The following is a 13,680-nucleotide window of genomic DNA, read 5'->3' on the forward strand; positions in this document are numbered from 1 at the left end:
ACCTCGAAAACTCGGCTCTCGATAACCCGGCACTCCGGATAACTCGGCCACACCCTGGCAGGGCAAAAAAATCCTTAGTTAATTAATTTTCATTGTAGACAGCTTTATGCTTCATAAAGTATTTTTCTGAGGTCTGTTTTATCAGGTAAATTACTGTACACAGTGTATTCATTAATTTTCATTTTCATGTAGTAAAGGCTTTATGCCTTCATAAAGTACGTACTTTTCCTTTGTTTAAGAGTATTTGGGCATTTTATTCTCTGTTGTATTCTCAAGCAAACAATACCTACAAGTACAGTACAGTATTTTCTGAGGAAACACTCATACTTATTTTTTAACCCCATTCCCGATAACCCCATTTTCACAAACTCGGCCACCCTTCGGTCCACATTAGGCCGAGTTTTCGAGACTCTACTGTATTGGTGTTTGATAAATGTTAGGCCTCATCACATGATGAGAGAACTTATTATTTGTATCTGATGGACATTCTAAGGACAAAGATGTCAATGGACTAATTTAATCATAGGTATGAATTTATAGTGTAGTTTCATATCCGTCAGTTTTCTAACAAATGATTTAAAACTACCGTTTGTCTAAGCTAACGTAGATCTATGGGCTATTCATAAATAGAGTAGATGTTCAGAGAACTCATCAAAAAGAACTATTGGGAAAATTCCAACCAAATTTGACAACAGTTCTGGCTAGTAGATGAATTATTTTGATTGTTAGGAGAATATTTTCCTTCAGAATTCAGCCACCAGACAAAATTTCAGCCCGTTCTCTTAACGTACAGTACACATCACGTACTGTACGTTAAGAGAACGAGCTGAGAACTTCCATGGACAGTACATTATATGTACTGTCCATGGAAGTTCTCAGCTCGTTCTCTTAACGTAATCGAATTTCGAGAGTAAGAATCAAGGTACTGTACAATAACATTAAAACTAAAAAAATTTTTTTGTAAAATGGCTTCATTACATTTAATTTTAAAATTTTAAGTGCAATAATTTTATTTCAATTAAAGATATGATTACAAATGTGCCGAGCTGGCATTGTTGTTTCGTTGAATAAATGTTTAATAATTTAAACACGATCAGGCAAAGTGATCACCATGACTATTCACCTGTCGAAGAATTGTAAAGAACGTTTTGCAATTCTTTTTATACTCGAAATTTTTTTTAGAAAATGTACAGTACAGTACATAATATACACGTAAAGAGGAGAGTAATGCTAAATTTCTCTCCAGTAGACACATTTTGAGCTACAATTATTCCCAAAAATTAAAACCGCTTATTCAGAATAGTATGCTTATGAAATTTAATTGAGATCCACAGAATTCTTTGAACACCTACTCCTTAATTGTAACTATGGTCAATTTGTATAGCATATGCATATCGATTTCGTCATTATCGTTGATTCCTTCATAATCAATTTAACAGTTATTAATATGTAAATAATTCCTAGATAACTACTTATACTTTTAATTCCATAAATAATTTTAAAAGTAGAAGAGATTAATTTTCAATAAATCTTCCTATATGAAAACAACTTTTTGCATTTTATTAGGATTATTATTTAAATTAATAAGTTAAGAAATATCTTCCAAAAATAATTTTTTCTCAAAAACTATTAATTAGAAGAATGAGAAAGCTTTTTGTGTAGAAATAAGTGTGTTGATAAGAAAAATAAAAGAATGATTTCTTTTAGTTTTATAAAATAAATTATTTTATAAAAGGCATTTTTATAATAATGACGGTAATTACTCAATTTTGAAACAATAATTTGCATTTAATCTTATTAAATGTTTTTATCAAATAATCAGACATTTAAAATGTTTTTATTTAAAGATATAACTCTTTAATTAATATAATGACTTCGAAGATATTTAAGTATTTGAATTTAAAAAAACTGACTTTATTTTTATAACTGAAACATTAAAACACTTTAATAAAAAATTCATAAAAATGAATTTGGTATCAAAATTCTGCAGATGATTAGGGCATTTTTTTTCTTTCGTTTACTTCTCCCTAGAATATTAGTTTTGGTATCGTTGTCTTCGCCTTCGGATCCTGTAGTATCGGGCTTGGTTTTGTCTGATGTTTCATTTCTATCTTTTTCAAATTTATGATTTCTTCTGCTTTGTTATTGTCCGAAGCTACTTGCTTTTCGCGTCGAATTCTGATTGATTCTTGACATAATTTGTTTGTACGCGGACCTGCTCTGTGTTTTACTGGTATTTCATATCTTCGATGAGATAAATTAACAATAAATGGTTTTTATACCTTGCGGTTATTTTATTATCTTTAGTTTGGGTAAGTCGCAAATCAAAAGATCATTGGGCTTGAATTTGGTACAGTACAGTCCCTCAAACTCGACTTAATGTGAAATGAGCAGTGACGAGTCATCGAAAATGACGATAGGGATAGAGATGATGCTAGTCTAATTAGCAGAATTTCCATAAATGTACTACTTGTGCAAGTTCTTATATGTATACTAACTCAGTACCAATATTGATTATTTCTATTTGTCGTTAAATTTTTATTTTAAGAAATATTGGCTATTCGTAGTTTGCTTTCGAGTTAGTGACATTCGCATCATGGCGTTTTGCAGTGGCACCTTGAGAAAAACATTGTTTTTCGTTAACACGTGGAATTCATGCTGTTATGAAGTGTCTTTAGTGAAAAACAATAACTTATTGATTCTAGTGTTAAGTTAGAGAGATAAAAATTAGATTACTTATATATTTATTATATATATACTTTTTTTTGGACAACACGACAAGTTTTACGGAATGTCAAGTTATCAGAGTCGAATTTCCGGGACTGTACTTTATTCAGAAAAGTCATATCATTTTAGTTTTTCTATTCTGGAGGCGACATTCCTTAGCATTTGAACATGTAAATCAAGCCGATCAAATTTGATCAGTTTTCTAGTATTATCCAGTGGCGTTGACATTTGATGATAGGGAAGCTGTGTTTCCATAAAAATTTTAAACAAATATCGGAAATGACAAAAATAAACAGTTTATTTATTTTAATTCTAAAATAAATGCCACGAAACAAAGATATAAAAACTTGTTTTTATTATTTTTTTATAAATTAACTCTACTCGGCAATTTTTTCCGCAAAGTCGTTAATTACTTTATCATAAAAGTCGCTCGTCGTCGATTCCATCAAAGTATTTTAAAGCTCTCTTTCTATTGAAAGCAACGCTAGTGAAGACAATCGTTCCGCTGATCGAATGTTTCTTGCGAATGTATCAATTCACTTCATGGTTGAAAAACTAGCTCAACTGATGCACTCGTAGATTAATGATATTAAATCATATAATTCTCTTACTACATCTTTGTTCAGATCGTCATTAATTATAATGTTTTTCGTGTCTAAGAATGACTTGCCAATATAGTCTGGACACGAATATAAATATTGAAATTCACTATGTAATTTACATAAATCAAAAAAATTCTCCATAAAATTTACTTAAAGAATTTAAACTCGATTCGAAAAATTGTTTTTCATAATATTTCAAATTATTAACATCTAAAAGTAATAAAAAAAATTCTAAAGATTTTATGCCTGAAAATCTGTCAATATAATTAAAATTAGAAGAATATTATAATTAAATATAGCTTTGTAAAGAAACGTGCATAAAAATAACAAAATTTTCTTTACATTTTAAATAATTCAAAGTACGTTAAAATATTAAAATAATCGCACAATATGTATTTTTATTTTAGAAAATACGAGGGAATAGGTGCTTCCACAGCTTCCATGAACGGCACGCCACTACTATTATCCTTACATTTATAAATGTAACAAGTGTTTCGGTAAATGTGGATTATATCCATGTAATAGAGTCAAAACAGGAAATAGTGGGCCAAGCTCTGTCGTGAGATAGAGTGCGAGTAAAATACGGGGAAATAATTTATTCTACGTTTGAAAGCATTTTATGGAAACTTTTTTTAAAGATGCAATAATTGTTGTATTTGCATGTTCGAGGAGCTTTTTTAGCCTACTTGTATAGTTTAAGGAGAAGTAAGGAATTGTTTTATTTCGTATTTACGAAGAATAGTTTTAATCAATTTATTTTAATCTTTTAGCTAATAATGTATTCTCTTTAAATAATAAGTTGAAAATTTTATTATGTTTTAAACTATATATGTATTTTATATCCTTTTTTGTTTTGTCTGGTTGTGCAAAGAACAATTGTTAACTATCAGACAGAACGCCCTTTGCACCCACATCTCGGAGATGTCTGTGTAAATGCGACACCGGGATTGTTTATTCTTATTTATCAAGCAACGTTATAAAGGAATTTCGCCTATTTTTCTGATTTTAGGGGACCCCCTTTCTAAACTTTTAGTAACACCAGTTAAAACCAGTTAAAAATAATTCAGAGAAACAAATTAGATTAAAAAAACTATCCATTAATTGTTGTAAATCTCACAACATGCGAAGGAAAAGACGAAGGGGATGATCGTCGTTTCCCCCTTTTTCAATGGAGTTAGATGACAGATGTTACTCCATCCATGTCACGTGGACGCATATAATTCTTAATAGACAAGCGAGAAGGAGGACTACTGGATGACCAATTATGCTTATCGCAAATTACCTCAACTTCCTCCGGAACAAAATCATGATTGGTCAAAACGAAGAACAAAATAAAAGGGAATGACGAAAATCAGACTTGGTGAAAGACTCAGTGATAGACTTAGTGGTTACTGAGTGAAGGAGAAAGAAGACAAAGGTGAAGGACGAAGAGAAAGCAGAAAGAAGAGAAAGAAAAGAAAAATATCAACACAACATCTAGAAGAGAAGACACTATTTTCCTGGTATGTTGTGAGTCGCGCATTTCGGATACCCCCGCTAGATACTCCTTTTTTACAAATAGAAATAGGCTAAATCCCAAAAACAGGTTTTGTATTTACTATTAATCTAAACTAAGTTCAAATGTTATTTTTCGTTTTTCCATAATAAAGAGATTAAAATTCATTTTAAAACATACTTTTATACAAAATATTATCTTTTGTCAATGATTTAATGTATTTAATCGAAATAAACGCAGCAATAATCATGTTGCAGACAGAATGAGAAATAAGTAAACAACAATTCAAATCAGTGTGTGCATGCTCGTCTGCTCGGCACATAAATTCTCGTGCGCGGCAACAATTTGAGCAGTGCGCGGCCGCGCAGCCTGGAGGGAACATTGCCCTCGCGCCTTAAATTATCTGCCGTTTTTTTTTCTTGTTTAAATCGGAGATGTGTCCGACAATACACACTTGCAAAATCGTGTTTCCGGTGGCAGAGTCCTACCCTAAACTCCCGTAATCCAATTTTTGATGGTCCCGAGGTCCTCACACTTGTCACCACTGCAAATTTTGATGTAATCCATTAATGCTAATTTGATAACACAGTCTATATAAGAGGGTGTAAATTGACAATGTTCCTGACAAAAAAATGGATTAAAAACGACTTAGGTAAACGGATTCGATCGTGGACGTATAGAAGAGCAAAATTTGAGAGAACAGTTTTAGACATTCCAGGTCCTTTTCTTACCACTAACAATGGCAACGAGTATCTCTTAGTTTTTGTAGATCACTTTTCTAGATGGGCGGAAGCAGTGCCATTACCAGACATCACTGCTAAAACCGTCGCCAAAGTGTTCGTTACGCAGGTGATCTTACGGCATTCAGTACCCAAACAATTATTGACTAATAGAGGCGCGAATTTTACTTCAAAAGTGATGCGAGAAGTTTGTGATCTCTTACACATAGAAAGACTTCTCACTACCGCATATCACCCACAATGCAACGGCATGGTGGAACGTTTAAACAAAACCTTAATAGCTATCCTGACGCATTATGTAGATAAAGACCAGCGCAATTGGGATGAAATGGTTCCTTACGCCCTTTTTGCATATAACTCCACAGTTCATTCCAGTATGAACGAAACGCCATATTATTTATTATACGGAAGAGACCCAGTTTACCCATTTGATGTCGTAACTGAACCGAACCGACGCAGTTACGATATTAGCGAAAATTATGCAAGCGAACTGAGGACGAGACTAACCTTAGCACACAAGCTGGCTCAAGAGCATGCAGAAAAAGCCACAATTGATAGAAAGGTGTACCAACAGCGAAGGAATAGGCCTTATAAATTTTCTATAGGAGGCAGAGTTTTTGTAAGGGAAGTAACTATTTCTTCACGGTTAAAGCGAAAACTAGCCCCAAGATGGCAAGGACCCTATAGGAAAGTAGCGGAGACAAGTCCGGTCGACTTTATTGTCCAGCACATGCACAACGGGAAGAGGATGAATACTCACGCTAACCGGATGAAGTCCGCGCTCACGTGAATGGAATTCGGATCTTTTGCAACTGACGAACCTAAATCCGAAGCCAAAGCTTCCGAGTCATCTGCCTCAGAACAACCCCGCCTACATCTAGAGACCCTTGGGATGACCTTATTTTAGAGTGGATTCAGCAGAGCCAGGTAGATACAACAGAAACAATACGTCCACTGCCCAACCTTCACATAGATATGCCCTTCGAAGTCGGGAGTACCCTTGGGTACTCCCGACTTCTTCAAAGATTACCTTACCGATAAACGCGACGGATTCAGACGCGGAAGTAACTGGGGTTTTACCGCAAGGCTAGTAACTTAAATAGTATGTAAAAAAACAAAAAAAAGGAAGGGTAAAAAAGGGAGAGAGAAAAATAGGGGATTTTATTCTCTTATGTAATGTATTGGAAAGCATAAATAATGTTCCTTTTCTTTATAGATCATGAAGGGAGAACCAATGTCATTATGTCTTTTTGCCATAGTTTTGTATGTCACTCATGAATCCGCAACTAGTGCCCTCATTGACCAAGGAAATTATTTTTCTACCTCAGGGCAATTTTCTAATGACAGCAAGCCAATGGACAGTACCTATAGAGATAACGTTCGAAGAGTACGACAGCTACCTTAACGACTTACGTCATCACTTAACCTCTTTGACCCACATCGTAAAGGAAGCAGTTAGAAGGGAAAATATCCCATGAAGTCTTTGTGGACACTAACTGCTGCTGAATTGAATAATATAAACCAAGAATTGGACGAATATGAAAGGGAGTACAATAAATTGAAGTCCATCGTAACTATCAGCGACGACTGAAGAAAAAAAATGCGGATTAATCAATGTGGGAGGACAAATATTGAAATTCTTGTTCGGAACGGCCACATCCAACAAAGTAGAGGCGACTAACAAGAAGATAGATAATATAAAAGTAAGTCAGAAGAAAATGGTTCACATTTTAGAAGCCCTGACTACAGTGTTGAACCAGACCCAAGAGGCAGTCAAAAACAACAGAAGGTAGCCTATATCGACATGTTAATAGGACGCCTCGAATATTTAGACAAGGAATTACAAACTTTCAGTTATACAGTACCTTTGTTGTAAGTACCGCTCTGCGATACGCAGAGAATGCGGTAGCCGAATTCCACAAATATAAGGCAAGCCATCGAATTGCTGGAACGTTATTCGCAAGATTTCCGTTGATCACACCAGAAGTGTACTTCGATCTATATGAAGTCGTGAAGTTTTTTGCTTATTTTCCGCTTACAAAGGTGTTTGCGTATTATCAAGTGGAGTACCCTTACATCGCTTTATCGAAGGATAGACAGTTGTATATGTTGTTAGAAACACACGACCTCCAAAAGTGTAAGAGCGGATTAACGACTATTTGCGCACCCGAGGTAGCAGTATGAAATACGCCTTATTTATGGCCGACAAAACAACGGCCAATAGATTGTGTAAGAGAAAGCTCATGACATACCCAAAGCCCATGTTTCGACGAATTGATGAAGGAGAAACGGATCTATTCAACTCCTTCATCCATGAATTTGGTCGCGAAGTGTAATCATCTCACGACCGCAAGTAGCTATGATCAAGTTGAATAATACCGACATCTTCAAATTACCGATGATGTTTGTCGGTCATGCACCCGGCGTGCACCTAACATCACACTTCCAAGCTAGAACAACTTACAAGGTTGCAAGCCGAGATCATTATGTAGTACCGGCTATAACAGATATTCTTAACCAAACAGAAACAAAGCTCCTCCGGAAGTATATTTTCAAAAACACAACTTCAAATATCCAAAAAAACTAAACAGGCGATTGGTCCTTGGAACTCTTAGGACTAAAATTACGAGATATCAATAGAAATACAGAGTCGGTCAAATCATATATCTATGTAAATTCGCCCGTAAACCCCAGTCATGTACCGTTTGGAATTTATTCTTTATGTTTAATTATTATGCCTTTTTGTCCTTTTTAACTATTTATAATTTATTTTGTATACTAGTACTTTCTATATATTAACAGGGCTTATTATACTGGAAAATTATGGATGCAGATATCTAGTCTTACAGTTCAAAAATAATGTTCTTTATTTAGTTCACCTGAACACATACACTTCAAACATGTGTTTCGGACTTGTTCGTCCCTCCTCAGCAGGCCTTCAAACGACACTTTCTATAATTAACAATAATCAACAATAAAACATTTTCCGGTACAATTATCACTAAAATTAAAACAAAGAACATAAACATTTCCCGACAATAAATATTTAAAACTCTTACAACTTCTGTTTTTCCAAAATTCACTATATTTCCACTTAAACTTCCGATCCACAACAACCATACGATTTTACACATTCTTAATTTTTTAACATTAAAAATCATTTTAAAAACAATAAAATTTTAATTATTATCTAAAATATTATTTCAGTTACACTTACTTGTTTTTTGTCTGTAACTACTTAATTTTATTTTCAACACCTTCCTATTTCCTCTTTTATACTTTCTCATCCCTCCTCTTTATAATGCTTAACCATGATTGGTGAATCTCTCCACCATTGTTGTTATTAATTTTGTCAGTTTGTCTAATAAGACTAGATATCTGCATCCATAATTTTCCAGTATAATAAGTCCTGTTAATATATAGAAAGTACTAGTATACAAAATAAATTATAAATATTTAATCTTTATGGTTCTGGTAGCTACTATTGTTATAGTATTTCTGGTGGCTTGGACAAGTAAACAGAGAAGTTGTAAAAGAGGAAAGAGAAGAGGAAGAACACTCCAGTTATCTAGGATCAGATAAGCAAGAGAAGCGAAGCCAAAGAAGTGATCGAATTAATGTCTGTAGCAGCTAAACCAAGTTCTCAAGCTACAATTCTAGTGCTAAGGAAACGTTTATAACTCTACCCATTCGGAAGGAATACCAAGCACCTCCCGTAGAAGTAGAAACTCTCCCTTTCCAAGGAAGACGAATATAATGAAGCGCAGAGAAACACTCATACCTCCCTGCAGAACGTTAAAAGAAAAGTATGTATCTCTACAAGTAGAGTAATACAAAAAGATATAATACAATTTATTCCCTCATATTAAATTAATTTCTTTTTCCTTTTGTTTAGAAATCATGGAAGATCAGCAGAGTTCAGTAACCCGACTTTCGGAAACTAGTCAGGAAGCACCAAGTAATCCTCCAATAGACCCTTCAATGATAGCTCTCTTCGAATGTCCGATGTACAATAGCTACATGTCACCTCACTGTAGAGCAGGGCATGTGCTCAGTTCCCACTGTAAAGTCCGAGTCGACAACTGTCCCACTTGTCGGGCGAGATGGGGAACTATAGGAATCATCATGTTGGATAAGATGTTGGAAATGCTAGCCCTACCCTGTAAATATAGGGACAGAAACGAAGGTGCTCTCCGAAAGAAAAGTACAGGAGAAATATTGCCCTTTCAAGACGTGCCAATGTCCTTCCCTGGACCTGACCTGCCAATAGGCGCCAGGTCTATTGCACGTATCAACATTCGCAACCTCACTTGTCAGAACACCATCTGACAATGTTGTCTCTGGACAATCACGTAGTGCACCTAGCCGTGGCTGGATTGAACCTATCGTAAGCTCTGGTTTGGGCCACTCATCTGAAATGCTATCGGTAACATTTTTTGGTTCAGATCGTCAAAACTATAACAGAAAACGAATTCTTTTATTTGTATATATTAATACGAATTTTGGCTAGTAAACGTGAGGCCGCTCGATTCCTGGGGAGGATTGAGGTCAAGGGAAGAGGAAGATCGATGAGTTGGAGATCTGTTCCTCGAAGCATAACCAGCGAAACTCAGGGAATAATGCGGAATGGGAACTGCTTGACCTTGACGCCAAAGGTAGAATGCTAGAGCAGCAAGCTCTAGGGGTGAGCGAGATTATAGACAGGAAGGATTTCTATGAAGACAGAATAGAATAGACAATGGTCTTTACTCTGACTACCGGCTTGTCTTTTTTTTTCTTTTTTGCATTGATTCTTGAGATTCCTTTTTGACTATCATTAATGAAGTTTTACGTTTCGTTAAACTTATCTTCAGAGGAAAATCAAATTAAAATCTGTCGCTTTCTTGTCTTCTCATGTGTAGAAAGATGGCAGAAGGCGTAAACCCTTGGGCAGTTCTGCAGGTCATCTGGGACGAGGACGAGGAATGGGAACCCCCGGTAACCGCTCCTTTGTCTCCAGAGCACGAAAGACCGGCACCAAGCTCTCGAATGAATGAAGAAGCCATGCAGCGAGCGTTAACACGAGTAAAGAGGAAATTAGAGTTCCCGCGGCTGGAGCTGCTCGCTTTGCCTTTCCCCGGAATTACAAGCGGAGATCGAAATGGTAAACATTAAGTTGATGAGTAAAGAGGAAGAAGGCACAGCAGAGAAGGTGCCGAATCTGGAAGACCGAACAGAAAAAAATCCTGACTGAAGGTGAACGGAAGTCCGAGGAGTAGGAGAAAGGCCTCTACAGCAAGTACGACTACTTCCTTCCCCGAAATCTCCTCAAGCACAGGGGAGAGCAAGGGGGTAGCGAATACGAGAGACGCCGAGCCCGCTACATATAGGATTTCGACCCCAACCACAATCTCCTCAAGCACAGGGAGAGCTCAAAGATGGAGGAGACAGGAAACCCAAAACCGCCAGGAAGCTTCTACACGGTATAATATGCCCGGACAAGGGGACTTTGTCCGCCCCGAAAATTCATAAGAAGAATACTTCTTGTTCAAAAAAAAAAAAGTTAAAGTTATAATTTTTTTGTAAAATTTATTGTGTATATAAAAATGTACTTATCAAAAAAAGAAGAAAAGCTAAAATATATATATTCAAAACAAAAAAACGGGATAGATATTTGAATAAAATAATTTGCAAACGAAAAAAAAGGGTAAAATGACTTTTCAGCTTATTGTAAGCGCGATCGAAATAGAAACATCATTAGGTTTCTAGAAAGAAACAAAGAAAAAAAATTGATAATTTGTATCAATTATAAACTCGTTGTCTAGAAGACCTTAGAAAACAGACAAGAGGTTACGCGAAATCAAACGCGGGGGAAATATTACATCAAGAACTGATGTCGCGATCGCGCCGATGTGTAAACAAACAAAGGAATGAACTGACAGTTTACAAGCTCTCAGCCAAAAATGGCGGCGATCCCTGTGGAGCTGCGGAAGTGGGTCGAGAATACGGAATATGTGCGCAAAAAATAAAAAGGAGAAGGTTTTTAGTTTGTTATTCTTGTGTAATAAAAAAAATTATAATAATAATTAAATGTTGTAAAAAAAACCTACAAACAAATCAAAAAGAGAAAAGGAAAATAAAAAGTTTTATGTCCATAAAAGTACACGTTTGTAGAGATTTCCTAGAAAGACATGCTTCTCAAGTTAAAACAAAAGAATAATGTAAGTCCTAAGATCGAACATCTTAGATAGAGATCGAGTTGACAGTCGGAGTTGACTCTTCCCGCGACCTGGGATCCGATCTCGTCACATTTCGTAACGAGAGGGGACCAATTACAGAACGGGGGCGAGTCGGCATCGACCTATCGGAATGTTCGGTCTGGGACCCGAAAAAACTTATAAAACGGGCATTTTCAAGAACACGAAGAGCTTTTCCCCGTTTTCCTATTGTGCAGCACCATCATCAGTTAAAAATCTCCTCTGCATCCCGACGTCAAACCGGATACCCCTCGTCATCTCTACGGACTTTCTCCAATCAACGCCTCGGGGTCGTCAACTTCCCAAAAGGGACCCGGAAGGATAGTTTCAGTAGGACATTCTCCTAAACAAACAAATCGGAAGACTTAATTTTGCCTATGAATTGTCAACTGTTATAGCTGTAACCCTATTCTTATAGTTATAATAAACCAGGTAACTATTTGTAACTATGGAGTTTGTCTCTATGCAAAATGCTCCCATTCACGCTTCGGAGTGACTCGGACATTCTGACGTCACACGCGGTTCTGCAACCTCACTTAATCAACAACTATCAGGCCACATTATTCTAGATTATTGTTCTAGGCAATTTTAACACTAGTAAGTGATTATTTGTTGTCAAAATAATATAAAAAGTTAGAAAACCAGTACTTGATTTATTAATATTGATACCATTTTGTTAAATTGCTATTATTAGAAGTAACCTCTTCCATATTATAAAATCTCATAAAATGACTTGAGAATCAAAGGCGTTACACTCATTTGACAATAGAAAAGATTTTAATACATAATATCTACTTTTTAATTAAAACCATAAGTTACACATGCTAATAATAATATGTTTTAATATTAACCAATATTGGCATAACTATGAAGACATATAAAATAAAAAACGTAGTTGACATCATCGAGAATGAAGAAAGTACAGGTATTTGTAATGGCAGTTTGGCAAATACGTCATTTATGTCAACTAATTAATGTTGTTTTTTATGTTCTTATCTTTTATGAAATAACATTTCTTTTGTATTCTTTATGTAAATGAGATCGTTATTGTTATTTTTATTGAAGCTTTCTCTAAGCGCTACTTTATTCTGAATAAATATATTTTTGCAATATCCAATAAACGAATTATATTATTATTATTATTATTATTATTAGAGTTCGTTTAATTAGTATTTAAGAATTTTTGATGATTCACTCATCGAGACGCAAAACAATAGCGAGATTGAGGCCGAAGTTTTAAACGCAAAAACGTGTAAGTCGAATGTTCAGCGCCGCTTTCCTGTAAGCCTAGAAGTTTGACAATGGTGTTTGGAAAGTCAGTGGAATCATGCTCGACATTCCAAACGCCATTGTCAAACTTCTAGGTTTACAGGAAAGCGGCACTGAACGTCCGACTTACACATTTTTGCGTTTAAAACTTCGGTCTCAACCTCGCTATTGATCGCTGAGCTCCTCCGGTTCGAAGAAAAGTTTCGCAAAATTTAATTATAAGTTCCTCAGGATTATTTAAGTTCGATTTTCTTGAAAACGCTTGCGAAGTGCGCTTTCTCCCTTTGGTCGAAAAAGTTCATAACAAAGTTTATCCACATAGTTTTATTGAAATCCCCGAGGACCCCTTTTTAAGTCAAGTCAACATAATGAATATACACAAATGAATTAATTCTTCTTATAATAAATGCTTTAACTGTTACGTTTAACGAAAGTTGCAATAAAGAGTAGATTGATATATAACATATTTATTACATTAATGTTATAAAGTTATAAATAATTATTACCTTAATCTGATATTTTAATATATGCAAGAAGGAAGCAAAAAGATAAAATTTGCATCTACAATTTAAAAAAAAAAAAAAAACATTAGACAATGACTAGGCAGGCTG

The sequence above is a fragment of the Centruroides sculpturatus genome, unplaced genomic scaffold, assembly GCF_000671375.1.
Source record: "Centruroides sculpturatus isolate CEXI.00-Female unplaced genomic scaffold, Cexi_2.0 scaffold201, whole genome shotgun sequence".
In the NCBI taxonomy this organism is placed as follows: domain Eukaryota; kingdom Metazoa; phylum Arthropoda; class Arachnida; order Scorpiones; family Buthidae; genus Centruroides; species Centruroides sculpturatus.